At 33.5% G+C, this 20,435-nt stretch overlaps 1 long non-coding RNA gene across 1 annotated transcript; it reads left to right on the plus strand.

Annotated features, from left to right (window-relative positions):
* The first annotated feature begins 1,563 nt into the window (after window positions 1-1,563).
* On the plus strand, window positions 1,564-8,838 carry LOC110346227 (uncharacterized). The gene is made up of 3 exons (XR_002390142.2): window positions 1,564-1,822; window positions 6,380-6,455; window positions 7,341-8,838. It is a non-coding gene; the product is annotated as an uncharacterized LOC110346227 (long non-coding RNA).
* Window positions 8,839-20,435: the final 11,597 nt, after the last annotated feature.

Genomic DNA, 20,435 nt, shown 5'->3' on the forward strand with positions numbered 1-20,435 from the left:
CATATCCCATAACACTATTCCATGATTATAGCCTCTCCTTGGATATAAACTCTACTTCATTCTTCTCTCCACTCACATATGTATCTGTAAAACTCTAAGTCTGATCAAGTCCATGCATTTCCTTCTTTAAGCAACTGAATATTGCTCGAAAATGGCATATACCTTGGCCCACTTGTTTCATTTTAAATGACGTGATCCTAAGCCCTGCCTGACCATCCTCCTCTCTTTTCCCAGTAAGCTTGAGTACTCACCATGGAAACCCCAACCTTATCATTTATCTCTTCTCTCAGATGCTCTTTTTTCCATCATTGCCCTATTATTCACTAAAAAGCTCATTTTATATCTCTTTCAGAAAAAAAAGCCTTCAGATAAGAATTCCACCACTTTCCCCCACCAATTTATAAAACATATCTGCTTGTCATAATAATTTTTCTTTCTTTCCCTTTGTTCTGCTTTTATCAAAGTCCAATTCTTCACTAGTTTCAAGTCCACCTGAGACTTAAATCCTGGTAAACCTATGTCTTGGGTGGGCATAGCAAGGATGATCACAGCCGTTATGACCTCTTTATTAGCTGTCCAGTGGTTGTTGGAATGCAGAACTACTGGACATCCACCAAGGCATTCTTTTCTATGTGGGAACTAATGCCTTGGGGGTCCAAGATGCTTTTGCTGACTTTCTCCCAGGCTGACCCTCATATGAGCTCCATTTAGATGTGAACCCCTGGTCTTACCCTGACCTGTATGATCCTAAAGCCAAATGGAGGCTCAGGTATATAGTATCCCCTTCCAACCCTCTTCCTTGCAAATTTACCCTCAAAGGTAGGTGCTTTGAGGCTGTTAGTTTTGCAGTACTTGTGGTTGAAACTTTGCCCCATTTCCCTCCTGTGCTGGAGCAGGCTGGGCATCCCCTGGTCCTCATTGTCAACTCTCCATTTCCAAATCCCTCTTAGAACACTTGTATATCTTCTGTGCAATGTGTAATAAAATATCTCTCTTGTTCTTTTATTTTAAGGCCAAGTCATCAGTGTAGACTTTGAAGCACTTAACCTATGTGTTTCTCAAGAGTATGCTCTTTGGATTATCTTCTGTCCCTCTCTGGTATTGATTATCACTTTGTTTCTATACTATTAATTACTTTTAACATGTGTAATGTTTAAATATTAGCTGTTTTTAATGACTGCCAAATGTACATTTTATTCGTGATCAACTGCTCCCTTCACATTCTCAAAGCAGAAATCTTGATTCCTCTTCCCCCACCTCTCTCCCTCTCCCTCCTGCCACCCCGCACTTTATGCTTCAGTCCCTCACTAAATAGTTCCAGTTGACCACACAAAAATGTAGTACTTACCATGATGATATATTTTTCTTATCTGTTGCATTTAATCCACTGACACTTTCCAACAATTTTGTCTTCAATACATGTTTCAGATTCTTTACTTCTCTTTATCTCTACTACTTTTCATCTACAAAAAACTAGAGTCATGGGAAGGTCAGCAGCTGTATAAAAAATTAAATACAGTACCCATCCTCAAAGAGCTCTCCATGTAACATGGAGTAACATATGTATTTTTTCATGTTTCACTGAATAGATCCTATATTAAAGAAAAGTATTTTTTTTCTTTAAAGGAACGTATTTTAATAATAAGGGACACATTTAAGAAATAAATTAATGATAATTTTGGTTGTAAGAGAAATTTTGCATGAGAAAATTATCTTTCAGCTTTTTCCCATGGAATTATTAGAATTTTACTATCTGAGAATGAGTATAAGTGTCAAAAGGAGAAGAAAAAGATGAGAAGCCAGATGACCAGTAAGGAAGCTGGTAAGCAACTCTGTGAATTTTAATTCAGGTACTGAATCTGGGCATTGGAAAAAAGAAATTCTACTGGTAGTTTCCTTCTTTCATTCAACTCAATTTTAATTGTGAGAAGAGATGGGTGATTTTACAGAGTGATGTAACAAGCAGATCCTTCATGGCATTTAAATTTTTGTGACTTCTTATACTGAAATTATGTAACTATTGTCTCTATTATCAGCCAAATTATAACATCCAAAAATAGTGAGAAATGTGAGCCAGAATAAAACAACCAGAAACAGACTGACTGCTATTCTAGAGTTATTTTGTGTTCTGCTTTCAGTTTCCAGAAATGTTGTCAAAATTTCCCAAAAAATGAAAAGATAGTTTCATTTTATTATCTAAAATTCTTGATTGTGTTTCAAGTTAAAATCAGTTAAAACATTATTGACCTAGTATCTCAGTATAAGACCTTGCATCTTCACCAAAGTTATAAATACCAAAGTGCTCTATGAGCCTAAAGCAAAATATTGTGGAGAGACACTGAAAAACTTTAAGGTAGACAGGCATCCAAGATATGACTTATTCATGCTTTTATATTTTTAGTTTCAGTACTGAAGCTGAAATTTTCACTATATTATGTTAGATTTATCTTGCATATATTTTAAGCATTTAGAATGAAATGACAGATCCTATCAGTTATATCAAGATTTTAATCTATAAAAATGCCCTGTGAGGCTATTATATGTTTTTACAAAGGCAGTAATGTGTTCTGATAGTATGCACCACACATGATTCCTTATTGTTTTTCGCCAGTATACTAAGCAGTTACATTGATGGTCACAAGGGATATGTGGGAGGTGAAACATTTATGCACATCTAAAAGTCCTCATTTGCCAATCCATCCTCTACACCTCTGAGCCAGCGGACAAGTGCTGTAACTGGAAGGAGGAAGGCAGAGTACTGAGATAAAATATGAATAACTTCCATAACAGTTCTCCTGATAAACTCCAGTTTTTTATCAAAATCTTCCCTGCCTTTCTGAAAATTTGCTTAAATCTTATTCCTTCTGATTACATAGATCATGTATTCTTGTTTGGGCTTTTAGTACATTTATAAAACCTTCCATATACTAGTCACTATGCTAAGAGCTTTATATGGATTGTGTCATTTAATTTTTCCCAACACCTAGTGAGATTGGCACTATTATTATCCCCATTTGGCTGATTAAAAAAGAAATCAAAATTTAAAGATCTCAGTGACCGCCTGATGTTCACAAAGCTAGACTATGAGGGCTTTGGTTGAGAAAGTCTTCTCCAGAATAATTTTTAAATCAGAAAGGTCATTGAGGCATATACTGAAACATTCCTTTTATTCCAAAAATAAACATTTTCCTATTGAAGTTTAAGATTTACTTGATTTCCATGGAAACAGCCCAATTGCCCATCAACTGGAAACTGGATTTTTAAAATGTGTTTTTTTTAATAAAATAGAGTACTGCTCAGCCACAAAGAATGAGAAATTAGAGGCATTTATAGCTACATGGATGCACATTGAGGCGGTACTCGTAAGTGAAATAAATAGGACACACATGTGTAAATATTGAACAGTTTTTCTAGTGTGAGAAACTTAAAGTGTAGTTAAGGATCAAAATGTATAATAGATAATGTGAAATAGGAAGAAAAGGGGCAAAGAGGAATGAGAAGTGGGAGGGGTAGGGGAAAGGAAAGAGGAGAATGGAATTAATATGAGAAAAGGAAAAAATGGAAACAAAGTCTTTGTAAATAGGGAAGGGTGGAGGGGTTGAAGGGAGGGCAGGGGAATGGGGAAAAAATAAGAATCAAGATATATTTTGTAAAGGTACAAATCTCCAATCTTGAATGTCATTATATTGTATATCTAAAATGTACCAATAAAATTAATTTTTAAAAAAATTTACTTGTTTTCCCAGAAGACAAGATGAAGGCAGAGAAAGGGTGATAATTATATCTTCTTAATTTGAGCATATATAATATATTTGCTGTTCAGAGAAGTAATCATCCTATGAAATTGATAGATTATGTTTATTTTTTTTAATTTGATTTATGTTGTAATTTAACAGATACTATGCAATCATCCCATATTTTATTAACTATCTTATTTATATATTTAGGCCTTATATCATTGCACTAAAGAATTGAGTTATTCATACAATATTATTTATGAAATCAAAATGCATCCCTCCTCACATAACTATGGATTATAAAGTACGGTGGACCCTTGACTTATGAACTGAATCGGTTCCTGAGGGCTGGTTGTAATCCAAGTTGGTTGTAAGTCAATACATTTGAGATCTGGATGTTTACCTGGGTACATGCTATAAATAACAAGAGATAGATGAATCTTTCATTAACCTAATTGACCCAAGTTGTTCATATGTCAGGCCAGTGGTAACTTGAGGGTCCACTGGATTCACATACCATATAATTCATCCATTTCAATACTATTAAGTCTTTTTAAGTATATTCACAAAGTAGTATGACCATTACCACAATACATTTTAGAACATAATCTGATCCCAAAAAGAAACCCTTTACATATTAATAATCATTCTTCATCTTCTCCTCAATTTCTCAAGGTCAGAAAGCCACTAATTTACTTTTGATGTCTCAATTTGCCTATTTTAGACATTCCATATAAATGGAATCTATAATCTTTTATTTTACTGGCTTGTTCCCCTTATCATATATTTTCAAGATTCATCCACATTATCATATATATCAATACTTTCTTCCTTTTTGTTGCTGAATAGGATCCACTGTTTGAATATGCCAAGCTTTATTTGTTAATTCATTAGTTGATTGATATTTGAGTTGTTTTCAAGTTTTGGCTATATTGAATAGTTGTGCAGTAAATATTAGTGTACAGAGTTTTGTTGGTATGTGTTTTCGTTTCTCTTAGGTATATACCTATGTAGAAGTGGACTTCCTGGATCATATGGTAAATTTATTTTTAACAGTTTGAGGCACTTCAAACCATTTCATAAAGTGGCTGCACCATTTAATTTCTCCCCAGGAATAAATGTAAAGACTTTAAATTTTCCACATCCTTACCAACACTTCCAGTGCTTACTATTATCTCTCTTACTGTAGCCATTCCTGTGGTGAAGTAGTATTTCATTACATCTTGATTTTTATTTCTCTAATGGCTGATGGCATTGAGCCTCTTTTCATTTGTGTATGTGTTGTTGTGTTTTTCACTTGGTGCATATTATTTTTGGAAAATAACTATTCAGGTGCTTTTGTTTTGTCTTGTTTTTATTTTTTGTTTGTTTTTTATTCTTTGATTTTATTGGTACATGTTAGGTATACAATATACTGACATTCATTACTGGGAATTTGTACCTTTGTTCTTGTTTTTTGAGACAGCGTCTTACTTTGTAGTTCAGGCTGGCCTTGAACTCACTATGTAGCCCAGGCTGGGCTCAACTTGAGGCAATCCTCCTGCCTCAGCCTCCCAAGTTCTGCGGTTATAGGTTTGTACCACCATCCCTGGCTATTTGTTCATTTTTAATTGGGTTATTTTCTAATTATTTTTAAATTTAATTTTATTGTATACATTTAGCATATATAACATTATGTTTGGATGTACATATACACATTGAAATTATTACAATGGGCAAACAGATTTACATATCTATCAATTTTTATAGTTACATTTTGTGAGTGTACATGCATGTGTGTGTACTAAGAGCATGTCTTGGCAGATTTACAGTTTACAGTAGAAAATTACTGAGTATAGTCATCATGCTATACATTAGATCTCTAGGTATTCATCTTAACTAACTCCAGATTTGACCTACTTAACCCATTTGTCCCTATTTCCACCCCTTTCTACTTCTGGTTACTACCATCGTACATTTGTTTCTATTTATTATTACTATTTCATTTGTTTCTTCATTAGTTGATTAATATTTGAGTTGTTTTCAAGTTTTGGCTATATTCAATAATAATGCAGTAAACACTCATGTACAGGCTTAGGGTTATTATTTTTAGATTCTGCAAACAAGTCAGATCATAAAGTATTATTCTTTTCTATATCTTGATACTGTAACTTATAGTAATGTCCCAAAACTTGTCCATCTTATCAAAAATGCCTGTATCGCCTTTGTAAAGGAGCCTGCTGCAGAGCTTTCTGGTAATGTTTCCAGGGTCCGCAGTAACATATACAAAAAAGGAACAACCTAATTTAAAATGGCCAAAGGATCTAATAGACACTTCTCAAAACAAGACATACAAATGGCCATCATGTATATGAAAAGGTGCTTAACATCATTAAGCAACAAGCAAAAGTGTTGCAATTTATAACTTGACTTTAACAATGTTTTCTTGGTTTTGAATTTTATCTAACTGGAATATATGTACAGATTATGTAATGACTTCCTTCTTTTGCCTTTAATTATATTTGTTAGGTTCATCCATGCAGTATAACATTACCCTGTATGAGAACTCCAATATTTTTAGCATTTTCTTGATGAATATTTGTGTTGCTCTTATTGATGGTTGATTTTAAAATCTGATGTTACAAATATTCTTATATCTGTAGACTTGTATACACATGCAGGAGATTCTCTAGGAATATATTAAGAAGTAAATATTTTGCATATCTTCAACTTTATGAGGTAATTTTATAGTGTTACCCAAAATATTTATTTTAAAAATATGTACTTTTAATTCTTGTCACACAGCTTTTATTTATGTGTAAAATTTACATACCCGTCTGGTGAGTTATGATATTTTGCTATGACTTTATTTTTATTTATTTAATAGTAAATGAGAAAGACCAGCTGTTTATTTGTTCACTGACCATTTCCTGTTTTTTCTTTTTCTGTTTTTCTTTTTTTTTTGCTTAGGGTTAGCTAAATCCCCAGCCCCCATTTCCTGATTTTTGAAGTATCTGTATAAGCCATATGCTCATTTTTTAAAATTTGAACTGATTTTATTCACTGATTAGAAAGAATTATTTCATTATATGTGTTGCAAAATTTTTTGGTTCTAAGTATGTTAGTTTATTGTTTATATGTGCTACTCTTTCTGATTTGTGATTATTTTCATTCTCTGGAAGGAAGAAATTCTTAGTTTTAATGTAGTAAATTAAAAAAAAAAGACAAATCAGTCTTTTCCTTAGAGGGTTTCATGTTTTAATGAAGAAAACTTTTAATATCCTAATGTCATGTAGATATTCTCTTATTGTGTATTCCAAAATTTTATCTTTAACCTCTTTGCATTTGAATTTTGTGCATGGTATGTGAAGCAAGTTACAATTTCAATTGATTTACCCGCAAATGTTGTTATGTCATTGTCATTAATCAAAAACTTCATCTTCTTACCAAATTAAGAGTACTATCTCTGTCTTATATGCTTGGACATGTTTCAGGTCACTGTGATCTATCTCATTGGTCTATCTATCTAAACTTACCAATATAGCATACTTGTTATTTTATAGCTTTGTAAGAAGTCTTAATATCTATTATGTCATGCTCACCAACATGTTGTTTTTCTTCAAGAGTGTCTAGAACCTGTCCATTTCCATGAAAATTTTGAATTGACATCTCCAAGTAAAGAAAACAAAGCAACAGTGAAATTAGTGGAAATTGCATCAAATTTACAAATCTGTTTGGTAAGGACTGACATCTTTACAATGTTGTTTTCCAATTTGTGATCATAGTATATCACTGTTGACTTATATATTTAAATGACCTCCAAAGGCAACATAATTTTATCCATCAAGGTTTTGCATACTTTTGTTAAACTTATTCCTAAACAGTGATATTGTTTTTGCTTTAATAAATGTTATATTCTGAGGTTTTAATTTCCATTTGTGGCTTTAAAACATTGCATACTTTTGATAATAACTTTTGCATCCAGACCATCACTGAATTCTTTCATTAATTTGCATAAATTTCACGTAAAATGTTGAATAGAATTAGTATTGTCAGACATTCAGTTTTCAAATTTCCAAGGCACGCTTTCAATAGCTCCTTAATACTTATATCTTGGTAACAAAATTGCATGAGGCTTATCAAATAGACCAGAATATGTTCTCATTTCTTCCTCTGGAATTTGCAAAAGAGAAATTGCTTTGTCTTTGATCATCTGTTAAAGTAAGAAGTAAAGTCTGAAGCTTTCTTTGTATAAAGATTTTGATCGCTTAATTTATTTTATGTTTACAGAAATATAGAATTCCCATTTTCTATTTTACCTTACTCATGTTGGGCATGGTATCTAAAGAACATGAGTATTTTTTCCACAGTTTCAAATGTATTGACATGAATGAATTCTAATACTATTTATCAGTTCACTATACGCAGAACCTGTAGTTATGTCCCTTTTGAATTCTTTATGTGAATAATGTATGCTTCCTTTTTTCATGATTGAACTTGCCAAAGGTTTGTGAATTTTATTGCTCTTTTCACTTCAAAAGAGCAGACTTTTGACTTAGTTGATATTTTTCTTTTATAGATGTTTTCTAGATCATCAGTCTCCATTCTTAAATTTATTATATATAATTATAAACTATTATTATAAATTATTACATTGCTTTTGAAGTTACCTTTAATGTATTTCTATTTAGCATCATTTTCTAAAACAATTCTTGTAGGCCACAATTTTCTAATTATGGTTTTATCTGTATGTCCGTCAAAAGTTGATCTAGTATTTTCCCTATTAATTTTTTTAATTAAATTCTTTTATTGGTACATTGTAGGTATACAACACAATTACATTTCTCATTGGGAATTGTACCTTTACATAATGTGTCTTGGTTCTTATTTTTTCCCCATTCCTACCCCTCCCTTCACCCCCTCCACCCTTCCCTATTTACAAAGACTTTATTTCCATTTTTTCCACTTCTCATTATTTTCCCTATTATTAAATTATAAATACTTCTAATCCCAGCTACTTGAAGCCACCCTGGACAATTTAGTGAGGGCCAGTTTCAATATCAAAAAGAAGAAAAGGGCTGGGGATGTAGCTGAGCATGGAGGCCCTGTATTAAATTTTCAGTGCCACAAAAAAGGAAAATCTTCTAATTTCTAATATGATTTCTTCTTGTAACTGTGGAGTAAATAAAGTTGTTTTTTCATATTACAAAAGTTTTCTTGTTAACTTTTGTATTGCCTCCTAACCTTTCAAAGTTTAACACACTTCGGTAGGAAAACATGCTATGTATAATTTCAGTGTTTTTAAATGTTTTGAAACTCCTTATAAAATTTGGTAAATTTTTAAAGTTTCCATATGTCCTGTAAATACATATGTATCTTTATTTTTTTAATTTGAGGAGTTCACTACATCAAGAACATTAATTGTATTGTCCATATCATTTTTACTTTTGGTCTATTCCTTCAACAAATAGATTTATGCTAAAATATACCACCATGTCTGGAGATTTACTTATTTATTTTTAATAATTCTAAAAAATTATTTTCTTCTGTTTTAAGAATGCTGCTTGGAGTCCGGGAATTTAGCTCAGTGGTGCCACCGTCTGCCTTGCAAGCACAAGGTCCCGAGTTCAATCCTGGTACCAAAAAAAAAAGAAAGAGAGAGAATGCTATTTGGCATCTATATATGTATAATTTGCTGTCTTCCTAAAAAATCAAAACCTTTCTATCTATAAAATTTTTCTTGGGCCAGGGATTCAGCTCATTGGTTCTGCCACCTGCCTTGCAAGCGCAAGGTCCCGAGTTTGATCCCCAGTACCAAAATAAAGCAAAAAAAACCTTTTTTCTAGCAATTTTTTCATACACTAAAGTCAGTTTTGTCTGGCAGTAACATAGCTGCAGCTGTTTTGCTGGGGTTTTTTGTTTTAGTAATTTGTAGGGTAAAGTGTTCACGGTTTGTGGGTTATTGTGCTGTGCTGGAGGTAGTAGTGGTTTTTACTACCCAAAGAATGAGAATTTTTACTAGAATTCAATTCAAAATCTCATGAATGATATAATTTTTCAAGGACATTTTTTTCTTTTCTTCTGTCTTATAAAGTGTCAGAAAAATTTTTTGTAATTTCTTAGGAATGAAAACATGAATAGTTTCTAGTTCATACTTATCCTGAGGTTGTACTCCTTTGGAAGTGTCTTAGCTTTCCCATCACTAGAATACAGTACAGTCCCCAACTTACAAATGAGTTCTGTTCTGGGAGAACATTGGTAAGTCTGATACATTAGTAAATCTGACAAAATGAGTCTTATGCACCTTTGACAAAAATATACAATGTAAAGCATAAAAAGCCCAGACACACACACAAATACTATAAATAACTTCTGGAAATCCTGGGCTCTGACTGTGCACTGTACTGCTGCACACTATTTCATTTACAGTAAGCACACAGCAGCACAACTGTGACAATATCTGGCAGACATGTGTGCTATTTCCGTGATTTGTTTACATCTAGGACTAATGCATACATCTAGGTCAACTCATATCTGTGAAAGTTCACAACTCAAATGATTGTAAGTAGGGGAATTACTGTACCAACACTTACAACTTAAAGGAAAAATGGTTTAATTTGGCTCACAATTTTAGGGAATACAGTCCATGGTCAGCTGGCTACAAGGCAGAAACATCATGGTGGAAGGTGCAGCAGAGCAGAGATGTTCAGTTCATGCTGGCTGGGATGCAGAGCAGGGGAACAATGCCCACAGTGAAGGGACAAGTGAACAGATGTAGGCCCTAAGCTCTTGCCTCCATGACCCAACCATCATAAGGAATCTCAGATTTATGGCAGGGCCCTGCATTAACCGTCACCACTTTCTTTCTTTCTTTCTTTCTTTCTTTCTTTCTTTCTTTCTTTCTTTCTTTCTTTCTTTCTTTTCTTTCTTTCTTTCTTTCTCTCTCATTATTCAGTAGGCTTTGACTTGCACAAACAGTTCTTTACAAGACCATGAGATCTGAAACTTCAGTTGGTCTGATCAGCAAAGTGCCCACAGAAAAGAGCAGCATCAATTTTCAGCCTACTTTCCAAAGTTTAGGTGATTTTAACTCATCATTCAACTCATTTTCTATTCCCTTAAAAATTATAATCATTCTTTACATATTTTATTTGGAAAATTTATATATTATAATATCTAAGAATACTAATGCTAAAGTTAAGGAGAATTGAACAAATATCTGAACTTTCCAGTTTACTGACAGTGTGATTTGAGCAATTCATTTTACCTCTCTGAGCCTAAATTTATTTCTTGGTAGAGTACAAGACAGAGTAATATTCATGTGACAGTGTTATTTAGGTAATTAAATGAGTGAGTGAGTTTAAGATATGCAGTACTGTTCCTGGAACACAAAATATGTAAGTTCAAATGTCTTAAATTGTAAGTTACAAATAACTCTGCCTCACCTGCCATAGAAGGAGGAAGTTGTACTTACTACACACAATTCTGAAGATAGGAAAACTCTCAGATTGTCTTAGTGGTTTAAGGATCTTATCAATGATTGAAGTCTTTCTTAACTGCTACACAAACATGCTGTCGACTTTGTATTTTCATGCTCTGTTCTTGACATTAGCATAACCAATAAATACAGTGGACCCTCAAATTATGACTGGCCTTACATACAAACAACTTAGATTACAATTGAAATTTTAGTTTTAACTTACAACCAAAGTCATAAGTTACAACCCAAATGCAGCCGCTTGGGCAGTTGTAAACAAAGACTTGCAATTCCAGAAAAGCGTATGGAAGCTTACCTAAGTGTCAGTATGAATTGAGAAACGTGTTTGTGGACTTGATTTTGGTCAGTGCTTTATAATTTCTATGATTACTGCTAACAAAATGGCCCCCCAAAAAGCTAGTAAAGAGGCTAAGGAAGGAAAGGAAGGCAAAGGAACCAATTACAAATGAAAAGAAGGAAATTGTGGAAAAATATGAGAGTGGCATTTGTGTGATCAATCTTGATAATATGTACAGCATGTTGAAATCCACTATCTCAACAATCTTACAGAGAAAAGATTTATATAAATAAGCTAGTGTTGCTAAAGATGTTACTCAAATTAGTAAGTCACGATCAACAGTGTTAGATGAGATAGAAAGACTATTACATATTAGTGTGGATAAACAAAAGGCAGATAGCAGCTTATAGCCTGAGTCTATAATTTATGAAAATCCTAGGGCTCTAAATGCAGATCTCACAAAGGATATTCCATCAACAAGTGATAATGGTGAAACATTTCATACCAGTAAGGGGTGGTTTCACAATTTTAAAGTGAGAACTGGGATTCATAGTGTCACTACCCATGGTGAATCAGCCAGTGCTGATAAAATGGCTGCTAAAAATTATAAACCACTTTAAAATGACGACATAGAGAAATGGTTTTTGCTCTTATCAAGTTTTCAACTATGATGAAACTGGTTTTTCCTGGAAGAAAATGCCCAGGAGAACATACATCCCAGGAAGAGAAGAAAATGCAAGGCCACAGGCCTGTGAAGGATAGGATAAATTTATTGCCATGTGCCAATGTAACTGGTGACCTCAAGATAAAGCTTCTCTTGGTATATCACTCTGAGACCCCTAGAGTGTTTGGAAAACATAAAGTCATGAAGAATATGCTAGTGGTCATGTGGAGATCTAATGTAAAATCCTGGGTAACAAGAGTACTTTTTCTTGAGTGGATCAGGAAGGCTTTCTGTCCTACTATTAAGAAATATCTAGAGGACAAAGGTTTACAATTCAAGGCTCTCCTCATCATGGACAGTGCTCCTGCTCACCCATAAAATTTGGAAGAAGAATTGGCTGAAGAATTCCCATGGCTCTCAGTTGAGTTTCTCATACCTAATAAAACTCCTCTACTGGAGCCTGTGGACCAGTAGGTTATAGCTGACTTTAAGAAGCTACCCACCAAGGAACTGTTCCTGAAGTGCTTCCAGATGGTCTCAAGTACAGATTTAACCCTTAAAGAGTTCTGGAAGGAACATTACAACATCTTTTCCTGTGTTGGTTTAATTGAGAAATCCTGGGCCAATGTCTCTCTAAGGACACTGAGAAATGCCTGGGAAAAAAATGTAGCCTAAAATTATGGAGGAGAGAGACTTTGAAGCCTGTGTAGAGGAGCCTGAGCCTTCAATTGACCCTATGGTTGATGACATTGTCACTACAGCAGAGTCCATAGACTTGCAGTGAGACAGGGGTGAAGTTGAGGAACTAGTGGAGGAACACTCAGAGGAATTGTCTGTAAAGAAACGTCAGCAACTTCTGACTGAGCAACAGAAAGTGGCAACTAAAGAGTTTTCTGAAGAAGAGGGGGAGTATCATTAATTAGTCCAGCAACAATCTTCTTCTGAAATAAAGGAAATCCTGAAAAAATGGACAGTGCTACAAATGTTTATAGAGAATATCCTTCCAGACAGAGAAAAGCCTATTGTTGCATTCACTTGCTTAATGACAATGTGGCATCATACTACAGAACACTGTTAAAGAAAAGACAGAAATGGATAACCTTAGTTTTTAGTTCTGAAAATGTTAAGACCTAGTGAGCCAAAAGCAGGTCCCAGTAGGCTACAGACTCTCTCAAGGTCAGAAAGGACACCAGAGAGCCAGATTCCTGATGTTCTTATGAAAGGGGCCTCTCCTTCCAAACAGTAACCACCTTCCATTTCATTCTCCCTTTCTGAAAGCCAAAAATGTCAACTTGTAGGATGAGTGTAGTATGAAATTGTTGTTTCTGATAAACTAGGCACATTTTATAACTGTTTGGTGAATACTCGAGGAAAATTATTGGTGTTTCTGGTAAATTATACACATTATACAACTTCATTTTTTGGTACCAGGGATTGAACTCGGGTCCTCACACTTGCTGTGCAAGCGGCGAAACCACTGAGCTAAATCCTTGGCCTATACAACCATTTTTATTATGAAAAGGTTAGTTAAGGGGTGTTTTGGGAGGTTTGAAATGCATTATGAGTATTTTCATTATTTCTTATGGGAAAAATAGTCTCGACTTACAAGCAACTTAAGTTACAACCAGTCCTCATGAACAAATTAAGTTCGTAAGTCAAGGATCCAACGTATTTTTTGTCCAAAATCCTTAGGAAACATTCTTTTCCCCTTGTCTTTTAGAAAATTTCCTATTCTACCCAAATTGCCTTACACATCAGAATGTTCTCTCATGTCCATTTGTAAACCAATCATTAGGAAAATGGTATAAATCACAATGGTTGTCTTAAATCAGTCATGATTCCAGGTTAGAGATGATGTTCTCCTCTTGAGCAGCACATGGATGTGTAAAAAAAAAAAAAGTTAATAACGGAACAAAATTGTTATTTTGTTGTTTTTTTCTAGAAAAAGAAGGATATTGGCTGTAGGTAAAATAATGTCTTCTAAATTTTTTTTTAGTTATTCTTATCCATTTGTTAATTTATATATCCCATGTGGTGTAGCAAAGCTAGAAATAAAATTATGCAGTTATAAATTTTCTTACATATTTATATTAGTTCATTAATCATAACCATTTGGGTAGTGTCACTATGTCCATTATATTTCTAATTGACCGCTTTCTTTTCGTTTTATCTTACAACAGCAAGAAGAAAAAGCATGCCTATTGACTCACTGTAGTGCAGAAACACTACGCTTAATGACATTTGGAGGGATGAGGTTGTTTATTCATCTTATATTTCTGTCAAAAGAAATTCACTGGGGCCGGAGATTTAGCTCAGTGGTTTCGCTGCCTGTTGTGCAAGCTCAAGGACCCGAGTTCAATCCCCAGTACGAAAACAAACAAACAAACAAAAAAAAAAAAAGAAATTCACTGAACCTGACCTGATTCATTTCAAAGGAACCCATGTGGGCTCCTGATGGCCACTTCCTCCTTTTCTTTTTTTTTTTTTTTTGTATATCCTTTTATTGGTACATTTTAGGTATACAATATAATGACATTCATCATTGGAGATATGCACCTTTACACACTCTCTTGGTTCTTATTTTTTCCCTCTTACCCTGTCCTTCCTTCAAATTCTATTTTCTTCACCTATTTGAGCACTATAACTCTTTCATCTCCAGCTTTATATATCATCAAAATGATTACTTACAGATTACAAATATTAACAGTTGTGAAAATAATAATAGTACAGATAACATTCTAGACCAATTTACTACGTGCTAAGCTTTATGCCTGGATTTTTTATATTATAAAATTTAATTCCCACAATAGCTATGTGAATTTGATAATGGGGCATAGAGAAAACAAGTTGTTTGCCCCAGATAAAAGCACCTGGATTCTAGACCCCACATTCTGGGCTTCCATCCCGTAAAGTAATATTGATTGACCTTTTGTTTATATTTAAGACTCATAAGAATTATTCAATATATGGTAATTTTAGCACAAGTTCTCATCAGGTTTTTATCACATTAAGTTTAATTACTTTGATTGCTTTGTTTTTACCTGATTAGCACCTGTATCTTACCTAGATTGATAAACAAATTCTCAGTCAATATCCTATTAATATAATTTACTTTTATTGATGCTATAATTTCTCATGTTTGAGATCTCTTTAAAGGTAGAATTTAAATTTCTCCTACTATGTCCTAATCCTAAACCAGTGTATTAAACCTCACCTTTGAAAACAATTCATAAAATCTTCATGTCAAAACAATATTGATAAGGATCAATAAAATGTGTCTGAAGACTTAAAGTAACAGTACCTAAATGGTCGTAATTTCACAATAGCCAGAGTGAGTATTTTCTACCTTATTTGGACAATGTGTTTAAATCTATATACAAAATAGGAAATATTCAATCATCTTTCCCTAAGTAAAACCTGGATCTTTCCTAGATTTAAGGGGAACGATATCAATAAATAATTTTCAGCAAATTCACACACATTTTTTCATAGATTTAGAATAATTTTTAAAGAAATAAAATATAACTCTAGGTTATTAAGTGAATTATCCTGTTCCTTTCTTCTAAAATTAAAGTGCTAGCCATATATAATATATTGCATCACTGTAGTATCTTTCCAGTGCAGCTGTGGCTTTATCATAAATTGGTAGTCAGTGAGCTATATCACATGTCCAAGCCATCATTGGTATTGCATCTGTAGCTTTTTCTAGGTCCAGAGTATTTTCTATTCCTTCCCTGATGTCAGTGCACAGCTGTACTTCCTTCTTATTTTCTCAGTTTATGTAACTACTTCTTGGTCATCCTGCTAAAACGTACTATATCAATATCCAAATATAGCAATGTTAGCAAATATAGACTAAGTCTCAGATTTCATAGGCAGTAATGAAAATGTCTTTGGGAGACTATAAAGTACTCTCAACTTTCCTACATTTCTAATTATTCTCATTTTATCTTTTCCTATGTATTGGGTCCCCTTACTATTCTGCCCTTAGCTATTAAATGAAGCTCTGTCTGATTCTTAAGGTAAAGAGTATAATAGATATCCTTGAGAATCTAGTAAGCTAGAAAAATACTCATGTGTACATACAGGCACACGCATAAATAGGCAACCTATATGTAAAAAATCACCCACATATCTTAATAGTGCAAAATTATTTGGAACCAGAAGAGATCCAGGATATCAAACGTAATTCTAGGCAATGAGAGCAAAGCAGAAGGCATCACAATCCCAGATTTCAAGTTATATTACAAAGGAAAATGATAAAAACAGATATATGGATCAGTGGAAAAGAATGGAGGATGAACAAAAGACCCCAGGTATATTCAGCCATCTGATCTTGACAAAGGAACAAAAGACATATACTGGAAGAAAGATAGCTTCTTTAACAATGGTGCTAAAAAAACTGACTATACATATCCAGAAGATTGAACCTAGACCTATATTTCTCACTCTCTATTAAAGTAAAATTAAATAGATCAAAGACATAAATATTAAAGCAGAAACAATGAATTTGCTGCAAGATAAAATAGGTAAAACTGTTGAAGACATACTAATAGGTAAAAACTTTCTGAACAGAACCCCAAAATTCACAAGAAATAACATAAAGAATCAACAAATAAAATTATATCAAATTGAAAAACTTCTACATGGCAAAGAAACAATAAACAGAGTAAGGAGACAACCTACAGAATGAGAAAAATGTGCCAGCTACTTCTCAAAAGACTGATATCTAAAATATACAAAGAACTAAAAAAAATTAGATCTCCAAAAAGAAAAGCCCAGATCAAAAAATGGGCAAAGGACAGACACTTCTCAGAAGAAGTACAAATGCCCAATAAATACACATTAAAAAAATGTTCAACATCTCTAGCCATTATAGAAATGCAAATTAAAACAAAACTAAGATTCCAACTTACTACAAAGACTGGTTATCTTTAAGAAATCAAATAACAACAAATATTAATTAGGCTGTGGGATAAAAAGGAATTTGTCTACATGGAAATTTAAACTAGAACAACTACTATGGAAATCAATATAGAGATTATTCAAAAAACTAGTAATAGAAATTCCATTTCATTGAGCTATTCCCTTCTAGGGACCTTCCCAAAAGAGTTAATGTCATCACATTTCAGTGATACATGCATACCCTTGTTTATAGCAGCACAGCTCATAATAAGTGAATCTTAGAAGGGAGCTATATGCCCATTGGCAGATGACTGGATAAAGAAAATGTGATATTAATACTCAACGTAGTATTACTCTGCTATAAAGAAGGATAAATTTGGGTCATTTATTGGAAGATGGATGCACTTTGAGACCATAATGTTAAATGAAATAAATCAGACAGATGAGTTCAAATATTTTATGGTTTCTCTTATATGAGAATTACAAAGTATAAATAATTTTGAGAGCAAAATAAAAAAGGTACATAGTAGGAAACAGGGAGATAGATGTTTTGCAAATGGGAAGGGAATCTAGAGATGAAGTGGGAAGGAGGGAATAAGAGGGGAAATGAAAGAATTAAGATGTGTTATGTATATATACCATCTCTCCATGGTGAATGTAATCCTTGTATACTGAAAATATATACTAATAAATGTTTTAAAAATTAAAAAGAATCCACAATACACTTACTATTTTTTCACCTGCCCATGGAGAGTTTGGGCTAAATGAGGTATCATCTAACAACTTATTAAAAGAAAACAAAACAAAACAATCTTCTCATTACTTGAGGTTCCCATACTTGTAGGTAAGAAGCATTTTTATTCTGCTTACTTTTTTATAGACTTTAAAGAAATTGATAAGGAAAGTAAGGATTTTTATCTGAAAGAATAATTGATGGGCCCAATAATTAAACCTTCAGACTTTCTTGTCTTTTTTTTTTCTCTTTCTTCCTAATAAAGGTACAAGTTCTCTATCATGGGTATCATTTTGACCTACATAATATCTGTATTATTAAACCAAGAAAAATGTGCAAAATATTAGCTATGAGCAAAATATTTTCTTTTATGTATTAATATTAACACATTCTATTTGCATTTATTTGAAAATAGACAACTCCAGTAAATTTGACATGGAAGTTTATGCCACACACAGTCAAAAATTCAGCTTTCAAACTTCCAACTGCCTTGATGTTCTTGGTTTGGAGTAGGATCTTCTATTTCATTTCCTTTTTCTCTGATAAGTTGAACAAAAGCAATTTATGAAAAGCAAATTTTTTGCATGCACCAGTACTAGGTTCCTTATGACTGCAACTCACTTCTCTCAGTAGTACAGTAGTAGTTCTGAGGGTCTAATGCACACCTTCAATCTGATTGTATTTATAATGGGAGGAACTGGTTTGGTTAGAAGTTGACAGCACTGTGAGAAATGCAAAAGTCAGCATCCAAAAACAGGCGGGATGTTGTGAAAGGGTAAAAGATGTAATGGTGTCTCAGGCAAAATACCAGAGCAGAGAATACAGTGATGACCTAGTCCCTGTCCTCATGGAGCTTGCAGTCAAACTGAATAAAAATGCATTATTCAAATATTCATATAGTACAAGATACCTTGAGATTTGGAGCTAGGACTTGTACTACTAGCCTGAAAAGCTGAGCTTAAAATCTGATGGATGAGTAGGGGCTGAGTGGGCAAAGTAACGGAAGACCTCCTCTATATTCAGAGAGCAGAGAGAATGTAGAGCTGGTGGAGACACAGCCCATGGGAGCAAATGGAAGTACACTGTTACTGATGCAGGAATCAGAGAGACTGAAATAGAGCCTGAAAAAGAAGAGAAAGGGGTAGTTAAGACAAAAATAAGCCCACATGATAAAGATTTGGATTTTGAACCTGAAAACAATAGGAAGAAATAAAGGGTTTTATTAAAAAGTAGTACCATTATCAGATTTATATTTTCAAAGGTCATTTTGGCCACAATTTGGAGCTAAATTATACGTATTTTCACATCTTTGTTCTCCTATCTTTGCTTCATGGAGCTGAGAGCCATTGTTACAAAGGAGTAAAGTAAATCACTCTTCTGTCACATTGAATAAATCAAAGTACAGTGTGAATTGTTTTTCACATTTTTATTGAAGATACTTATTCCCACCTCTGAAGCCAAAAGCTGTTTACATCATCATGGAGATGGTTTGTCTACATTCATACTATCATAATAACTAATCTGAACTGGCAAAGCTTTTGGCAGCTCCTAGCTCTGGAACTTATTAAAGAAAATCCACATTTACATTTTCTTTCTTATAGCGAACCCATATGTTCATTCTGATACCTACTTGATTATTTCATTTAATTATATGCAGGAACTCCATCAATAAAAAGACATTTATACCTATAATAATTTTGTTTTATTCCTGTGAAATCCATACAGTTTTTGAGATGAGTTTTAATTCATGAAAATAGGAAATAACCAAATCTGATCACATTCTCTGTAATATATTTAACATTTTTCCTGAGATAAATGTGATTGTATGTGTCAGGCACCAATTTAAGGCCATATATCATGTTTTTAATATAAGCATTTTCCAGTTTCTAAGTCCTCTGAGCTATTTCATTTCACTAATCCATCATCATTTTTCACAATTCTTGATAAAGGAAAAGATAAAATTTATATTTTATGTGACTAGGAAATTAATAAATAACTACGGAAATGTGCCATCAAAACACAGTCAATTCTAGGTATTTTTCCCAAGTCTTCATCTTATAAGATGAAAACATTTAAAATAAAATAAAATACTAGCTGTCCTGTCCAGAAAAGTCTTGCCAATCTATCATATATCTCCATCTACTGATGCCATTTGTTATCCTGCCTCTCAGACTGTAGGAGTTCTAAAAATACAATGACTTTCTAAAAATAGTAGCAGTGATGTCTTGAAACAGGAATGCTATTTTTAAGTATTGTTTTCTATTGCTCTCTTCTGGTGAAACTAGCTTCATACTTCCACTCGGTGGGGTTTCCTCACAAAAGGATTAAGAAGAAAGAAAGAAAAAGGAAAGGGGGAAAAGAACAGATGGAGAATGAAAGGAGGGTGAAGAAGAAAGGGGAGAAGAGACTGAGAGGAACCACAGAGGCAAGCATTCTTTCTCTTCAAATTCCACAAAGGAAAAGGGGTGCCTCACTTTGCCATTGATCCTAATTTCATTTCTCTGAGGATGTCTACTGCTTAGCTATGCTCAAATGCATCTCACTAATGTTTAGCAAAGTATGATCTTGCTATGGACATGAAGCCCAGTAATACTAATATGTGTTCAACAGTTTTAGTCCAATATGGCATTTGAAAATATTTC

This window comes from Heterocephalus glaber, unplaced genomic scaffold (assembly GCF_053883595.1).
Source record: "Heterocephalus glaber isolate CG9 unplaced genomic scaffold, H.glaber_assembly_v1.0 deba00001572, whole genome shotgun sequence".
Taxonomy (NCBI): domain Eukaryota; kingdom Metazoa; phylum Chordata; class Mammalia; order Rodentia; family Bathyergidae; genus Heterocephalus; species Heterocephalus glaber.